Source organism: Tenrec ecaudatus, chromosome 13 (genome assembly GCF_050624435.1).
Source record: "Tenrec ecaudatus isolate mTenEca1 chromosome 13, mTenEca1.hap1, whole genome shotgun sequence".
Lineage (NCBI taxonomy): Eukaryota > Metazoa > Chordata > Mammalia > Afrosoricida > Tenrecidae > Tenrec > Tenrec ecaudatus.
In genome coordinates this window covers 100,566,588-100,583,798 of record NC_134542.1, presented here as the reverse complement: position 1 = coordinate 100,583,798, position 17,211 = coordinate 100,566,588, and positions in this window count along the sequence as shown.

Here is a 17,211-nt window from a genome sequence, read left to right as displayed (position 1 = left end):
TGATCCTTAAGGTGAGAGCCCAATCAGCCTGGCATAAATGGAAGAATAGCCCATGTTTATGGTTCCAAATGAAAACCACTTCCACAGAGTCAATGCTGGCTTATAGCAACCCCCTGTGTGTTTCTGAGAGTATAACTGTTTACAGCAGTAGATTGCTCAACATTTCTCCCTTGGAACTGCTGGTGATTTTGAACTGCCGATCATGTAGATTTCAGTTGGCCTTGTAACCACTACACTCGCCATGTTCATAGATAGGAAGGCTTAACATTTTGAAAATGGAAATACTAGCCAAAGCAATATATAAGTGCAACATAGTTCCAATATAGACGACAACTTAGTTCTTTAAAGAAATGGAAAACTAGTTATTAACTTCACATGGAGAAGGAGGGGACTAAAGGTAATAAAAACTTCTCAAAAAGAAGAACAAAGTTAGAGGTCTCTCACTTCCTGTTTTACAAACATACACAGATATGAAAGTTAAAATAGCCTCATATTAGTACAAAGATAGATACATAGACCAAAGGAACAAAATACTGAATCTAGAAATAAATCTAAGTACCTACAAAGAATTGATTTTCAAGAACATTCCAAAAATCATTAAATGAGACAGAGGCCATGTCTTCAATAAATAGTATTGGAATAATTATCTCTATTATTAGAAGAATGAAGCAGTACCCATACCTCACCCATGTACAAAACTGAACTAACGATGCATCAAAGACTGAGATAGTTAAAGTTTATTGTGCCAACCTGGCCGATAAACACAGGTGGGGTTAACTGAAGGGCAGAGGGATAAATGGTTCCATGAGACTCATCTTTCTGGTTCTTGGGTCTGTTGATTTCTGATGGTTGGACCAGGGTGCAGCTGCCTTTGACAGTGCCCTGCTTCAGCTGGCTAGGCTCACTTCCTGCAAGACATCCCTGAGGAGAAGCCACATGGACCTACCCCAGTGCAGCCCTGGGTGCTAGAGCAGCTGTGTAGAGACCCCTGCCAGCACTGAGATGCTTACACACTCACTGATTCGGCTTTCCTCCTGCAGTCAGCATCATTGCGTATATTTTGTGAGATGGAGGAGGACTTTGTGGGTTGGTGTCAGACATATGGGTTAATGTTGGACTTGTGGGCTTGGGCAGCACTGGGTTGGGATGTTTTCTTGATGAGCACTTACCCTTTATATAAAACTCTCTCTTATACATATGAGTTTCTGTGGATTTGTTCCTTTAATGTACCCAAACTAACACAAAAACCTAAATGTAAATTCCAGAATTATAAAGATAACCAATAAGAAAACAGGGACACACTTAAGGCCTTTATTGTAGGATGTGGACCCACAAATATAACAAGGGAAGCAACCATATTAGATGACAGAATTATGGACTGGGACCTACAAATAAGACATTTCCATGCATTAAAATTGTTGATCAAAAGAGAACCCATGGTGTGAAAAAAATTGATAATGACACAATGGACAAGGTGTTAATTTTTAAAATCTTTAGAAAACTGGAACATCTCAATAAGAAAGAGATGAATAACCCAACTAAAAATTAGGAAAAGGACATGAACAGACAATTCACCCAAGATTACACCCAAAGGGCCATGAAGAAATGCTCAAGATCACTAGCCATCCTGGAGAAGAAAATGAAAGCAAAGATGCCATACCACCGACACTGACAACGACATCCAAAGACAGGGCAGAGAAATTGTTATACACTGCTGTTCTTATATGCATCCACTTTGGAAAGTGATATAATATTAACTTAAACGGCTGGTGTGGTAGTTAGGGATTATGTCAAACTACTCAGTCCTGACTCAGTCCTGCCAATCTCTCAGCCTGATGACGCCACCTTCTTGATGTCATAAACCTTTTGTAAAGGTGCAAGGTGAACATAGAAAATGTTCTCTTTGCCACTTTGCCTTCTTCTTCACTGGGACTCTGTGTCTGCCTCCAGGGGTGACCCCATGTGGTGTACCTGACCCTGAGATCTGTCAGTGACCTGACATCGGCTGCTTTCCACTGCACCATTCTGCGTCATTGGCATGTATGAGTCTGAAAAGGGAATAGCATTGGATTTATTGGCTTGAGTTGGACGGGGCTGGCTCCTTAATATATAAGTACTTCTTGATAGAAAACTATTTTTATATGTATATGAGTCTCAATGGATTTTCTCCTCAAGACAACCTGACCTAACACACCTGGGAATAGAAATTCTATCTGATTTAGCAATACTGCTCCTAGGTATATATCCTCAAGAGGTTAAGAGTCATAACACAAATAGGCCTATGCACAACCATGTTCATCACAGCACTGTTCACAAGAGCAAAGAGATTGAAGCAACTTAAATTCCTATCAGTACAAGAATGGATACAGACACTGGTTCTTAGAAACAATGGAATGTTATGCGTCAATAAAATACCATGATGACAGCACACAGCACTTCCTGGCATGATTGATCCATGAAATCGTTATGAATGAAATTATCCAATAACAAAAGGAAAACATTGTATGAGGCAGCTGTTAAAAGAAAAAAGGCAAAAGGAACAGACGTTGGAGTTTGCCAAGGAGGAGAAGGAAGGGAAGGGAGACTGTGGACTAGACTGTTAACAGGTGTTACTTGGGTGAAATGGTAATCAGGGAGCAGGGGAAGGGTAAATTATTCAGGAGTTTGATAAGCAGATTAAACTGTTGAATATAAAATGGGTGTTATGAAATTTAACTTCCTACTTAATTTACAATGGAATTTTTTTTAAGTTCCAGCAGGGCTTAATCTAGAAGTCCAGGTAAAAAGGCATAAACCAAAAAACAAACGCTCTTCCATCGAGTGGATGCCAACTTACCGTGACTCGTTAAGACAGGGTAGAACTGCCCCTGTGAGTTTCCAAGACTGGAGCTCTTCATGGTAGTAGACAGCTCTTTCGCCCACAAAGTAACTGTCAGTTTCAAACTGCCAACCTTGAGTTATTACATAGCTTATTACACCCCCGAGGCACGAGTGAACAGATAACAAGAGATTATAACTACAGAAGAGCTGCAACAGGTAAAAATCTAGGAAAAGAAAACAGATTCTAACAGAGATGCGAACAAAGTGAGGATGATAAAATCTTAACTACTTGTTTCTTTTTTTTTTTTTTTACCCCCATGGGGGACCATCCACCAAGTACTTGTTTCTTACTGAGGTCTTAGTGCTTAGCTTCTACAGAGCTACACCAATAGCCAGCGAGTCTACTCTCGCACCAGGTGACCCGTGCGTGAGGGTAGAAGTGTATGGTCCATAGGGCATTCAATGGTTAGTCTTTCTTCTGAATTGCTCCTGGGGGGACTCAGACCTCTAACCTTTCAGTTCGCAACTGAACACTTACTTTCACCATTGGCAATACAAAGATATTCTACACATCGGAAATGATCACTAAATAATAAATTGTTACACTGCAACTCCGGGTCCAGGGCTGGCAGAGCTCTAGAAGCCAGTAGTTGAAAGAACACACTGACAGTGGACAGTAGATTAGACATATTTTATTCAGGAGGCTGACTCTCTAGGGGCTTCCCAAACTGGCTTTATATGAAGCATCAACAGAAAAAAAAGAGACATTGTGGCAACACACTACAGAGGGTGATAACATGGTTACATATGTGCCCATAGAATGGGGCCCCTGTATGTAACTGAGCAGCTAATGCAGTCCAAGGACTGGGATTTCCTTGACACGATCCATCAGTGTACCAGGCGTCCAAAGGCAGAGGCAGCCACCCCTCTCTAGATGGACCCCAGAAGGATCCCCATTTGGTCTGATGCTAAAGGTTAATAGTCCTCACACCTGATGCAGCTCCTGGGCCACCAGGCTAGTGCTCAGTTCTGCTCTTTGTTACAGATACACTCCACATTTTGTGAGTGTGGGTGTTTGGGCCACCTCAGTTTGGGGGCCAGTCATCCACGTCCACACACACCCTGCTATGGTATGTTGTCCATACCTGTCCCTCTCTGCTTTGTGTGATTGATTCACATGCCTGTAAAGTGACACATACTGCAGCTAGCTGTTTTTCTATCGGTGAGTATCTAACTTCAACTCATGTCCACAATTGGCCTCTGAAAACTATGGGAACCATCCTCCGCCCTATGGCTTGCCAAAGCCCCCATCTGAACACATCAGCAGTGAGCAGCACATCCAGCTGCAAAGGCTGCTGCAGGCCACTACCTACAAAGCCTCTGTTTGAGCTAAGGATCGTTTAACCTGATTAAAGGCAAACTCCACAGCGATCGTCCCCCCAAATCCCAAGGGGCTCCTTTCCAGCACAGCTAGAATAAGGGGTGCAATAATGGAGCCAAATGAAGTATGAAAATCCTCCAGTACCCCAGCAGCCTAACGAAAGTTTACAATTGCCTAGTCATTGCAGGGTGCAGATAGGCCTGCATTTTCTCTATCACAGCATCAGGAATGACTCTCTTACTCAACCAGACAACTCCCAAGAATTAGACCAATAATCCAGGGCCTTGAAATCTGCTTTTGTTGATAGCCTATCCTAATTCTCATAAGTCCCGTCGGAGGTTCTGACTGCTTCTAAACCAGCAAGAGAATCAGAAGTTATCGCCATCAATATAAAGGAACAGTGCTATTGAATCAGGTCAGGACCAGGAGACCAGGTCTTGTGCCACTAGCCCATCGCATAAAATAAGGCTGTGGACATATCCTTGGGGGCAACAAAATGGAAGTGCATTGATGGCTTTTCCAAGGAAAGGAGATTGTTCTTGGCTCTCCAGAGTGAGGGCAATAGAGAGAAAACCACGGGCTAAATCCACAACAGAGTGACACCCTCCCAGGGTGAGAGGTAGTTTATCCATTCTGTGTAAGATCAAAGACACCCTTGCAAGCAGTGGAGGAGTCACTTAATTCCATAATCCACCATCATTCTGCATGGGCCAAACAGGGGCACTGTAGGAGCGGTGGGCAAGTCTCAAGATGCCTGTCCTTTCTGGCTGAAGAAGTGCTTGTCTGAACTCGTTGTCACCCCCGGGTAACCAGTAGTGACAGACCCACACGCCCTTCCTGGGTGCAAGCAAAACAACACAGAATGATTGATATGGATTCTAACCTATCGATCCATTTGCACCGTAATAGTGCCTCCTAGGAGTGACCATTATATAAGGGAGTCATTTGGAATTTCTCCCTCTCTCTCTCTGCCCCTTGCCTTCCTGCTTTCTGGGGCTCTGCCTGCCTCCAGGGGTGGCCCCAGTTGGGTGGTCCAACCTGGAGATCTGTTGGCACCCTGCCATGTTTGCACCAACTTTGTACCCATGTGAGTCTGTATTTAATGCACCCACTGGTCTGTGATACTCCTGCATCCCAGTTTCCCTTTTTGCATCAATGACTTCAAGCTATGTGAGTCGGGCTTGCGTCAGACTTGAGTTGGGCTGGGCTGGGCTGGGTTGGACAGCATTCTTGATATAAGATTATTTCTTAAAGCCTAAAGAGGACAGTGGGAGCCCCAAATCCATTTTCAGGGTCCACACATGGATTAGGCCTCCAGTAGACCTCCTTCTATTGTAGTTGAGGGATATGAATAGTCCTGTTATCAGAGAGGAAATATCTCAAAGTATTAAGGCAGAGATAGTTAGGCTGAAATGAAATAGCTCATCATTGGATCTCTTTTGACCCATTTAAAAGCTGTTTCATCTTTTCTTTCTTTTTTTTTTTTATACTGAAGGGGAAATATATCTAGATTAAGTCCCTGCTAAATTCTCTCTAATCATGGACCAGGGATGTGAATAGGCTTGCTAATATGCAGAAAGCATTGGAAAGTGGATTGTTGCAGAAACAGCTAGGTGAAAATTGAGTACCCTATCATTTGATGGCCCTTAAAGCCCACTGAAATTCTAGTTTTTAATTTTTTTTCCTTTTATTTTAATTGAGGTTTTTATCTGTTTTTACATTGTAGAAGGCTTTGGAGGAAAGTGGGATTCCAAAACCCATCTGCAGAGTGCAAGATCAGACTGGGTTGCTGGCAGATACATACTAGCCATAGGCAAGAGTCCTGACCAGCCTTACTTTCATGCAGGGACCGTTGTAATCTTGATTATGCTGGATTGAACTTGATACTTGGGCCAGTCCACCTCCCTATAGACCTTACCTGAACTTGTTCTGGGTGCAAATATCTTTTACTTGTCCCATGACAGAAATGTCTTCTCCGGCTTTTTTGATGGGGGTCTTTTCTCTCTGACTCATTATTTTATTTTTGTTTTATATTATCATTGTATTCTTACCACCTTATTTCAATTTTGTCTTTTATTGTTTCTGGTGGGTTTCCCAGTTTGTCAAGGTGTGGATACATAGTGATGATAACTGAAACATGGGTTGATAAAGATGCAGGAGTAGAGGGTGGGTCAGAGGGAGGGAAGGCAGATTTCAGGAATAAATGATGACGGCAGGAAAGGGAGCGAGCACAAGAATGGATTGTGATTGCACAACTCACTGTAAAGGCGATTTAACGATGGCCAGTGGGGTGGGGGTGGGGGTGTGGTAATGATCGTACGATTCTCCTTGATATGATTGAATGATTGAACTATTGCATTGTAATATATATAAATTATGTGTCAAAACTGTTGGGGGGGAAGAATTAGTATCCCTAATACTTCATAATTGCACTCACATGGAAACAATACAGAAATAAAAAGTTCTTTAAACAGAAAAGGGAATAATATCTTGTGTGATTTAAAATCAGACGAGGTGTGTATCAGCCTCCTGGTTCTTTCACATGCATACTCAATTGGTATGCTGAGCAAAGATGCCAAGAAACTAATGAAAACTGCAGCATAGGAGTCAAAGAAGATGCCTTAACAACTTGTAATATGCAGATGTTGATATTTCTTTCTGGATGTGAATAAGCATGCATATCATATAGCTAACATATACATGATCAACGGGTTATATCATAAGTTTATTATGTTATAATAGCTTAATAAACAAGAAAGGAGGTGAGGCAGCCTCGTGACCTAGTGCTAGTTGACCTCGAACCCCTTGAGGCCTCCCCTTGTATAGTAATCACTGATCAGTATCGGCACGAGATGTCAAAACAGATTTTTCTACATTTTGCGGTGGGTTGGCTATAGAACCTGATTCCTCTTGCCTCTTGATAACCCTCAGGAATAGTGAAGGAGCCAGACACAGCAATGATTCCTCTATTGTAGCTCCTAACTGCTCCTTCGTGGAGGGCTATTACACATTAGTTAGCTTGGAGTATGTGCACTTGAAAACATTTTGTTAGCTCTCTCAGGATAGAGATATACCTTGGTCCTTGGCTCCAGGCAAGAAAGAATTCACACCAAAACCTGGTTTGTGATCCAAGTGAGTTTTATGAGAGTTAAAAGAAGTTTCAGCTTTACACAAGCACCCGCAGGGCCCCTCACCCCATGCAGCCTCCCTAGAAGCTGCTTGGAAAGTCACGTGGTTCGCTCTGGGCTCCTGCCTTTTTCAATTATTCCATGGGGAGGCATGGTGGATGACTCTGGTTGACCCCATTCGCTGAATTGAATTCACCTGACCTAAGTGGGCCAATCCAGGTGCAGCACCCACCCAGGTGTACCTCCCCTTCTTGGCCAGAAACCTGAACCTCTAAGCATGCGCAGTGTACCACTCCTTCATGGGCCAGTAACTCGGACCTCTGGTTATGCATAATGGATGCCCCAGTCTCTAACCTAAACTACCTAACAATTTTTGTCTCAGAACTATGGATATCTTTCTCAAAATAGGGGTACTTTTCTATGCCCGTGGTTGTGAGCATAGAAATAAGGCTAATTACTTTCTATCCTCTTTCAAGTCCTCAGTTTATCACAATACCCCCTTTTGTGTTGTGTATTAAATTATAAAGAGCTACATAGGCAGTCTGACATTCTTCCACATGCCAAAACTTTCTGCAGAAATAGCAAGCAGCTGCAAGGACCAAAATGGGTGGAAAAGTCTCCTTTTTCTCTAGATATTTTAAAAATGTTTGTTAGAGGGAAAAATTGGGGGGGGGGGTAATAAAACGGAATGAAATTTGTCATGTGTAGTCTCCCCCTGTGTCTCCCCATTCTGTTTTAGTATTTAAGATTTTAAAATGCTGTGAATAATTAGTTTGTTTGTTGTAAAAACCAGTTGCAGTGCTTAGAGAGTTTACATTATTGTACAAATCCAAAAGCTCAACTCTCTGAGAAATGACCAAACTCAGTACTTGTTGCGTTAGTCCATAAAAAGCTGACACAAAATGGCATTGTTCAACCTTGACAATGATACACACAGGATAAGTCCAAGAATTGAGAGGTTTGAGCACTTTAGTTTCTTTTTCTGAATAAATTTATGTAACCAATCTCTTTCCCATAAGCTTATAGGGTTAAGTGTGACTACAGGCTTAATTAAACTGTCCCACTCTCTAGACGTTATACACTGTAGGATTTTTTCACTTTGCCATACTTTTGGTTGACTAACTGTTTTATTTCCCCCACATGGAAACAAGAAGCAGCTAGCGCCCTTGCCTTGAGCAATTATTAACAACTAGTGATGGCAGCTCTTTATTTTAAAGGTCTTAAAGACTTTTTCCTTCATTATTAATTCCTTATAGAGGCATTTTTGTTGATCCATGATAGCATTCCAAAATACTCTACGATCTGGGCAAGTCTGATCCATGGGATACTCCCTCCTGAAAAATGTATGTTTTGTCCATAGAAGTATAATGGAATAAAGGTAGCTGGCCTAGGTTATCTCCACCTTTTTTTACCCAAGAGATATTGGATTTGATTTCAGTGCTGAGTTCTCCTTCATAATCTTGATTAATAACTCCAGTAACAATTTGAACACCTGGAGAATTTAGGTTATATTTTTCTAACAACACCCCCCCTGTTCCTTCTGGTTGGTGTCCCCAGACGCCAGTCTCAACAGTGTCTGGGGGTCCCCTCCGGGGACCAGTTCAGCTTCTTGGCTGGTTAGATCTACTGCTGCATTTCTCCTGGTGGCAGGACCAAGTGATGAGGCCAATGGATAAGATTGTCCGTCCAGTTGGACTGGATGTGCACTCTCTGGGTTTGTTTGGGCGGAGCTCGAAACACACCCCACTTCTCATTTCAGAGCAGGGCAGCATTCCCTAGTGCAACCCCTTTGCTGGGAAGGACACTTGCTTGCTCAGTGGTTCCCCTTTTCACAGTAGGGTCAGAGTTCAGGTTATTGACAACTTGGCAGCCCTGGGCCATTCTGAGCTGTTGAGCTCCATGAGCAGCCTTGTCAGCACTCTCTCTGGAAATGTCAGCCTTCCTGCAGTTAAAACAGTTTCCCTTTGGCTTGGCATCACTTGCCATAGCAGCAGCCAGAAGATCTGCCTTATACCTTCAGACCCGATCCCTCTGCAAATCGTCATGCACTTGAAGTCTGTGCCCTGCTCCCTGTTCACATCGATCGCAGCTTTACCATCATGTCTGGCATTATCATAAGCTAAAGTTTGCAGCAGGTTTTCCACCGCTTCTTTACGGATCATGCTTTTATGGACTGCTTCCTGTAGATGAGATGCAAATTCTACATAGGGCTTATCATTATACTGCTTTATTGCAGTGTCACTGGGCCCCTTTTCTGCAGAAAACACTATCTGTTCCCAAGCTTGCAAGCAAATATCACATATCTGTGAAAGTCCTTGCTCAGTAATTTGCAATTGGGTTTCCCTGGTAATAACATCCCCATTCCCTAATAACTGCTTCACCCCTATAGGTATGCCCCTTTCTATATTCCTGTGACCCTGTGCTTCAGAGCCTTCACTCCACCAAGTTCTGTGTTGTAAGTAATCCGATGGAGAAAGACAAGCTTTAACTAATGATTTCTAATCAGCAGGCAGGAAACATTCAGCGGCCTTCATGGACCTGATCATGCCAGTTACAAAATTAGATTCTACTCCTTAGTTTTTAACTGTTTCTTTGATCTCTTTTAATACGTTGAAAGGGAAAGCATTTTACTGGCATTCCTCTTCTCCTGTGTGTTTTTAGCATGGGGGAGCGGGGGGGGGGGGGGGTTCTACCACTCAGACAAGGAATTCAACTCTGGTCTCCAGATCCCCTTGTTCTGAAACTCCCTTCTCTATCCTTGAAAGTACAGGTGTTGTTCAGCTCTGTTCTGTAGCCTGATTCTTATCTCCAGCTTCTTCTAAAAGCTTTATTGACTCTTGGTTCCCAGGTGGGATACTTGCTTGGGGGCAATGCGGCTTTGCAAGGAGGTTTGTCTTTGTGTTGAAACTACTCTTCTGTGTGATCAGACTGGCTTCCCTTATGTGATCACAAAGTGTTGATGGGATCAGGGATCAGGCATCTAAGACCCAGAACAAAATCACACCAAAGTGAATGGTGGTGGGGTGCTGGGGGTGTAGGGGCATGGAGTGGAGACCTAAACCCCATCTTCAGACAACTGCACTTTCCCTTACAGAAGGGTCTGAAGGAAGAGACAAGCCAGTCAGGGTTCAGTATAGCACCAATGAAACATATAACTTTCCTCTAGTTCTTCAATGCTTCTCTCCTACACTAGCATGACTTCAGTTCTACCTTACAAATCAGATTAGACCAGAGCATGTACACTGCTACAGATAAGAGCCCATGACATAGGGAATCCTCGGGGCCGACAAGGAGAACAGAGATACCAGGAGGATTGGGGGAAGGTGGGGGGATAAAGAAGAATCAATCACAAGGATTTATATATAACCTCTTCCCAGGGGCATGAATAACAGAAAAGTGGGTGAAGGGAAACTGAGGATGATGTAAGATATGAAATTAATAATCTACAACTTATCAAGAGTCCGTGACCGAAGGAGGTTGGGGAGGGAGGGGCAAAATGAGGAGCTGATATCAAGGGTTCAAGTAGAAAGAAAATGCTTTGAAAATGATTATGGCAACCTATGTACAAATGTGCTTGACCCAGTGATTGAATGTATGGATTGTGATAAGAGATGTAAGAGCCCCCAATAAAAATATTTAATAAAAAAGAAAGAAAGAAAACCTTCTTTGAGTTTCTTTCTTCTAACACTTTATCAGTCATTCAAAGGACTCTTAGTCTGCTTTTTAAACCTGGACTGTTCGCACAATGCTTCTTGTGATAGGTAGGTTTATTTTGCCAACCTGGCCAATAAGAATATGTGGGATTAATATGGGATTAATAAGGTCGCCCTTTGATTAGAAGGCAAAGAGATAGATGGCTTGGCAAGCCCCTCCCCTCTCTCTTGCTCTCTGGTGATCAGACCAGCAATGGGCTGCTTAGCTAGTTCTCTGCCTCAACTTGTGGGCTACATTATCTGTAGGACAGCCAACTCATGGATCATGTTGCTAGAGCTTGAGGTTCCTTGGAGACCTGCTTCGCTACACTGCTGGTGTATACACCGCTTGAGCTTAAGGCTGCTAGAACCTGTCATCTTGCATTCCTGGAGTTTGATATCCCATCTCGGCCTGCTTCTCTACTCCTGCTGTTTGCTGCCTGTGGCCAGACTGCCTGCTTTGCCTAGGGAAGACTCAGCTGTCTGCTTCCTTGACCTTGGACCCAGCAGCTCTGTGAGTTGAAAGACTTTCAGAATATTAACTGTTGTGCAGAAGTGAGTTGAACTGAGCCCTCTGTGCTGCTGTGTGGACTAATTAGCTGTTATATTCTTTGTGTCTGTCTATCTATCATCTATTCATAAGTTTCCCGGATTTGTTTCTCTAGAGAACCCTGTGTAACACACTTCTCACTCCACTGAACCTGATATTCTAGTTCCTTCTCTTCCTGGGTTTGAAAAGGTTCTAAAACTGTCTTAATTCTTATCCACAGGGACCAGGTTTTATCGGGGATATTCTCCCCTTCTTTGTGCGCTTTCTTTACACTTGTAATGACCTGTCCCCATGTCCCTAGATCTAAAATTCCTTCCCCGAGGAACCACAGATTGGACTTTTTCACTACTTGTAGCAATTCTTTCATTTTTTTCTCTTCCTTATTGCTATTCCCTGGTGTTTTAACATATCTGTGAACATTATACTGCAACCTTCAGACTTCCTCTTACTTTGCCCCATTACCCTGTTCTGTGTTTCTTAATCCCTCAACCGAATTCTTGATTCAAAATAATTTCCCAATTCTCACTTATCCTCAGTGGGATTGAAAAGTCATTTGTTGTGCAGGGATTTGGATTCTCCCCTTTATGTAATTCTTTCCTTGAGGTTCCACATTGGGGTGCCAGCTGGCACCATTATGTATATGCAAGTATGAGACATCTTTTATGTTAGCTTATTTGGGGGGGAGGGGTTATTGGAAGGACTGTGTTCAGTCATGAAAATGTATATCAGAAATTATTTATGTCACATAACCATGGGGGGGGTCTTCCACCAACAGAGTTGGCTTTTCAGGCCTATAATTAGGAGCATAGAGGACTTAGCTGCATTACACTCTCATTTAGTCTCTCAGTTCACTACAAATCCTCCAAAATTTAATATAGCAGCTAAGTGTTTTAACCACTGAGCCATTAACATCGCACTGCTATTGAGTCATTTCTGACTGCCCCCCACTATCCCCACAATTGAGTTGATTCTAACTCAAAGCAACCCTACAGAACAAGTTAGAACTACCTCTGTAGGCTTCCGAGGCTGGAACTCTTTACAGATCTAGAAAGCCTAAACTTTCTTCCACAGAGCGGCTGGTGGTTTTGAACTGATGACCTTGTGGTTAGTAGCCCGATATGTAACCCACAATGACACCAAGACTCTGTAAATCTTTGCAGGAACAGATAGCCCAGTGAGTTGTTGATGGATTTGAGCCTCAGACCTCACAATTAGCAGCCAAATACTTATCACACAGTAATACCAGACAGTCTTAAAATGTGACCATAATGTCTAGCAATTATCTCTTGTCCCCTTTGGTCAACCTTGCCTATCCCTGGCCCCTTATTTCTTACCCAAGATCCTCTAGTCCCATAATCCAGATGAGTCATCCTCTTCACCATCCAATCTGATTGGTCCATATGTATATTTAATAGTTGTAGAGTATTTTGATCACTATCTGTTTAAAAAGAATTGCAGGTACATAGTTATTAAATAACATTGATTATGTTTAACATATTTTAATTCAAATATAATTTTACTCAAATACACATAGAATACATTAATTAAAAAAATCATAAGAGCATAAATCATGTCAGCCAAATAAAGAATCCCAGCTACATGCCAAATAAGGAGAATACAGTGGAACTACCAAAATAGCCCTGAAAAAAAATTAAGAAACAGATGTCACTGCAGAGGAAATGCACACACTTTTCACTCCTGCTAATTTCATACTTACATTTCTAATTAGCCCACAGAACTAAAAATATTCACTGAGAAAAGATGCCTTGACTCTTTCAGTTATATTTAACATTTTAGCCTTTTGGTATCACCTTTCTGTTTCCTCTCATTTCTCCCCTTTGTTTCTTCTCTTCTTTGCTTGGTGCTCATGGGTGGAATTAACTAAAGCACATCGCCTCCATTCGGCTGCTAGTAGTCATTTCAAACTTGACCAGTCTTATACCCAACTACTGAGATTTTCCCCATTCCAAATTATTTCTAATGGCAACTTTATGTTTCCCAGTACTCCTAAAAATCATTGCTCACAGCCCATAGTCAAAATAAACACATATTTCACTCTATAAAACAGTTTGAAACTGAGATTTTTCCATGCTATCCTCTCTCTCTCTCTCTCTCTCTCTCTCTCTCTCTCTCTCTCTCTCTCTCTCTCTCTCTCTCTCTCTCTGGATTACCACGAGAGACACTTCAGTAGATCCTCAGACATTAACATCACTCCCCCACCCCACCCCTACACACATGACTCTAAAATCTACTCTTAATCTCTTGCCTTTCAGACTTAATTGCTCTCATGCCATTGCTATTCTTACTACCCTCACTTGATGCATCTTTTCACTGTAAGAAACATTCACATTCTGTAGCATGGTCTACAAGGCCCTATACCCTCTCACTCCCACTGTATTTCTGCTCCCCTGATATTCTCACGTCTCTCATCTGAAAACTCTCCGAGCACAATTCTTGGCTTGTATGTGCTAATCTCTTGGCACTTAATATTCTCATACAAAATCTTCCTAAAATTCACTTTAAACATAAAATCCCCTCACAAGCCTAAACAAAAGGTCCAAGCACCTCTAACATAAATACGAGGGTGGAACCCCCCAAAAAGGGAATTGAGCTGGTCAGAGGGGAGCTATCATAGTATGCATTTTCCCCACTAGGTGAACATCAAGCAAATCACTCTGAGTTAGCGCACCCAGTGGTGTCACATGGAAAGGCTCTCTTTGGTCATAGTAATTTTTTTTTTTTGTAAAAGCGGCTTCAGGCCTGGTAGAGCGTGATCAAGGGTAATGTAACTGAAAGGAATTACTGAAATCCAAATGAAGGCTGAGCATGATAGTGGGAAAAAAGAAAAGGAAAAGGAAAAAGCGGAAAGAGCTAGAGGCAAAGGGCATTTATAGAGGTCTAAATAAAGCCTTGTACATATGTAAATATGTTTATATATGAGGATGGAGAAATAGATCTATGTGCATATATTTATAGGTTTAGTATTAAGGTAGTAGATGGACATTCAGCCTCCACTCAAGTACTCCCTCAACGCAAGAATACTTTGTTCTATTATACTGGCATTCCATGATGCTCACCTTCCCTACACGATCACTGAAGACAAATAGGTGCATAAGCAAATGTGGTGAAGAAAGCTGATGGTGCACGGCTATCAAAAGATATCATGTCTGGGGTCTTAACGGCTTGAAGGTAAACAAGCGGCCATCTAGTTCAGAAGCAACAAAGCCCACATGGAAGAAGCACACCAGCCTGTGTGATCACAAGGTGCTGACGGGATCAGTTATCAGGCATCAAAAAAATCAAATCATTGTGAATGAGGGGAAGAGCAGATAGGGGACCCAAGACCAATCTGTAGGCAACTGGACATCCCCTGATGGAAGGGTTGCGAGGAGGAGAAGAGCTAGCCAGGGTGTGATGTAGCAACGATGAAACATACAACTTTCCTCTAGTTCCTAAATGATTCCTCACCTGCTGCCCAACTATCATGATCCCAATTCTACCTTACAAATCTGGCTAGACCAGTGGATGTACACTGGTACAGATAGAAAGTGGAAGCATAGGGAATCCAGGACAGATGATCCTTTCAGGACCAGTGCCGAGAGTAGCAATACCAAGAGGATGGAGAGAGGGTAGGGTGGAAAGAGGGAACCGATTACAAGTATCTACATATAACCTTCTCCCTGGGGAACAGACAACAGAAAAGTGGGTGAAGGGAGACGTTGGACAGTGTAAGACACGACAAAATAATAATAATTTATAAATTATCAAGGGTTCACAAGGGAGGGGAGAATGGGGAGGGAGGGGGAAAATGAGGACCCGATTTCAGGGCTTTGGTGGAGAGCAAAAGTTTTGAGAATGATGAGGGCAACGAACGTACAAATGTGCTTTACACAATTTATGTATGTATGGATTGTGATAAACATATGAGACCCCAATAAAATGATTTTTTTAAAGAATAAAAATTAGAAGCAAGGAAATAGCACACAACAAGCTTTACAGAGAAATAAAAAAGCATCTACACTTAAACCTCATATTTTGTGATTATCGATTTCAGAGAACAGCATGTAGCTGTGAAATTTTGTTTCCTGCTCAGGAAAAACACTGCAGAAAGTGTTGTGATGTTGAACACAGCTAACAAGGACATTTCTATGGGAAAAACTCAAGTGTATGAGTTGTTTTCTCATTTCAAAAAGATGAAATATTGATTAATGACAACCTTTGTTTCCGATGTCAACTTACCGAATGGACGAAAGTGTCCACTCATCATGCATTTGAAGGCCGTTCCCCCAGGTCAGACTATTAATCAATTTTTATATTTAGAGGTTCTGAAAAGATTGAATAACAGTGTGCAACAAAAAAGGCCTAATTTGTGGCAGCCGCAGGTTTGGTTTTGCCACCATGACAATGCACCTGCTCACACAGCCATCTCAGTGCACCAGAGTTTGACAGAAAACAACATGCCTCTCTTGCCAAGTGTACCTTACTCACCTGACCTCTCTCCATGTTACTTCTTTTTGCTTCTAAAAATGAAGAGGACATAAAAGGGCAGCGATTTTTCACCATAGAAGAGTGAAAAAAATGAGGAGGTGTTATCAGCCATCCAAACAGATGAGTTTGAAAAATGTTTCCAAGAGTGGAATCCCAGATTCGACAAATGCATTAATGGAGAGTACTTTGAAGGTGATAAGGTTGTTTTGTAAAAAATAAAAAAAATTAAGTACATAGACTTGAAAAAAATTATTGGAGGGGGTACCCCCTTGTACACACACATGACAATACCTTACTGCTTTTCTACTGCACCATCTTATCATTATCTGAATGGAAACACACACACACACACGATATACAGAGAGCAAGAGAGTGAAGTTGTCAAGGGTTTTCTGTTGCTTGGATTCGAAATCCATACTCATGGAAGCAGCAGACAAAAGTTCAAATGAGGCATTCCACTGGGTAAATCTGCTGCACAGACATCTTTTAAATTTTGAAAGCCAGGAGGTAACTTTGAGGGCTTACACAACCATGGTATATTCATGGTAGATTTCAGTCACCTCACATGTATCTGAAAGTTGGACATTGAATAAAGACAGAAAGAATGATCAATGCTTTAGAATCATGGTGCTGATGACGAATATTGAAAGTACCATGGACTGCTCAAAGGACAAACAACCCTGCCGTGGAAGGACAGCCAGAATGCTCCTTGGAGACAAGGATGGCGAGACTTTACTTCATGTATTTTGGATTTTTCAGGAGAGATAAGTCCCTGGAAAGGGACACTATGCTTGGTAAATTAGTAGGACAAGGAAAGAGAGCAAGGGCCTTAATGAGATGGATCGGTACTGCCACAATGGGCTCCAACGTAACAATAATTGTGAGGATGCCTCAGGGCCAGGGAGTGTTTCATGCTGTTGTACATCAGGTCACTCTGAGTTGGAGCTGGCTCAGTGGCCACTAACCACAACATATATATGACATTTGAAGTTTTAAAGACTTCTGTCTCTCTACCATAATGCACCACCATTTGCTTGTCAGTTTGTTTACTATGGTGGCTTTCATGTGACTATGACATTGGAAGCTATAGTGATAAATCTTACTAGACAGGTTTCCAAGGGACTTCCTGAATAGGAAAGAGTAAGCAGAAAG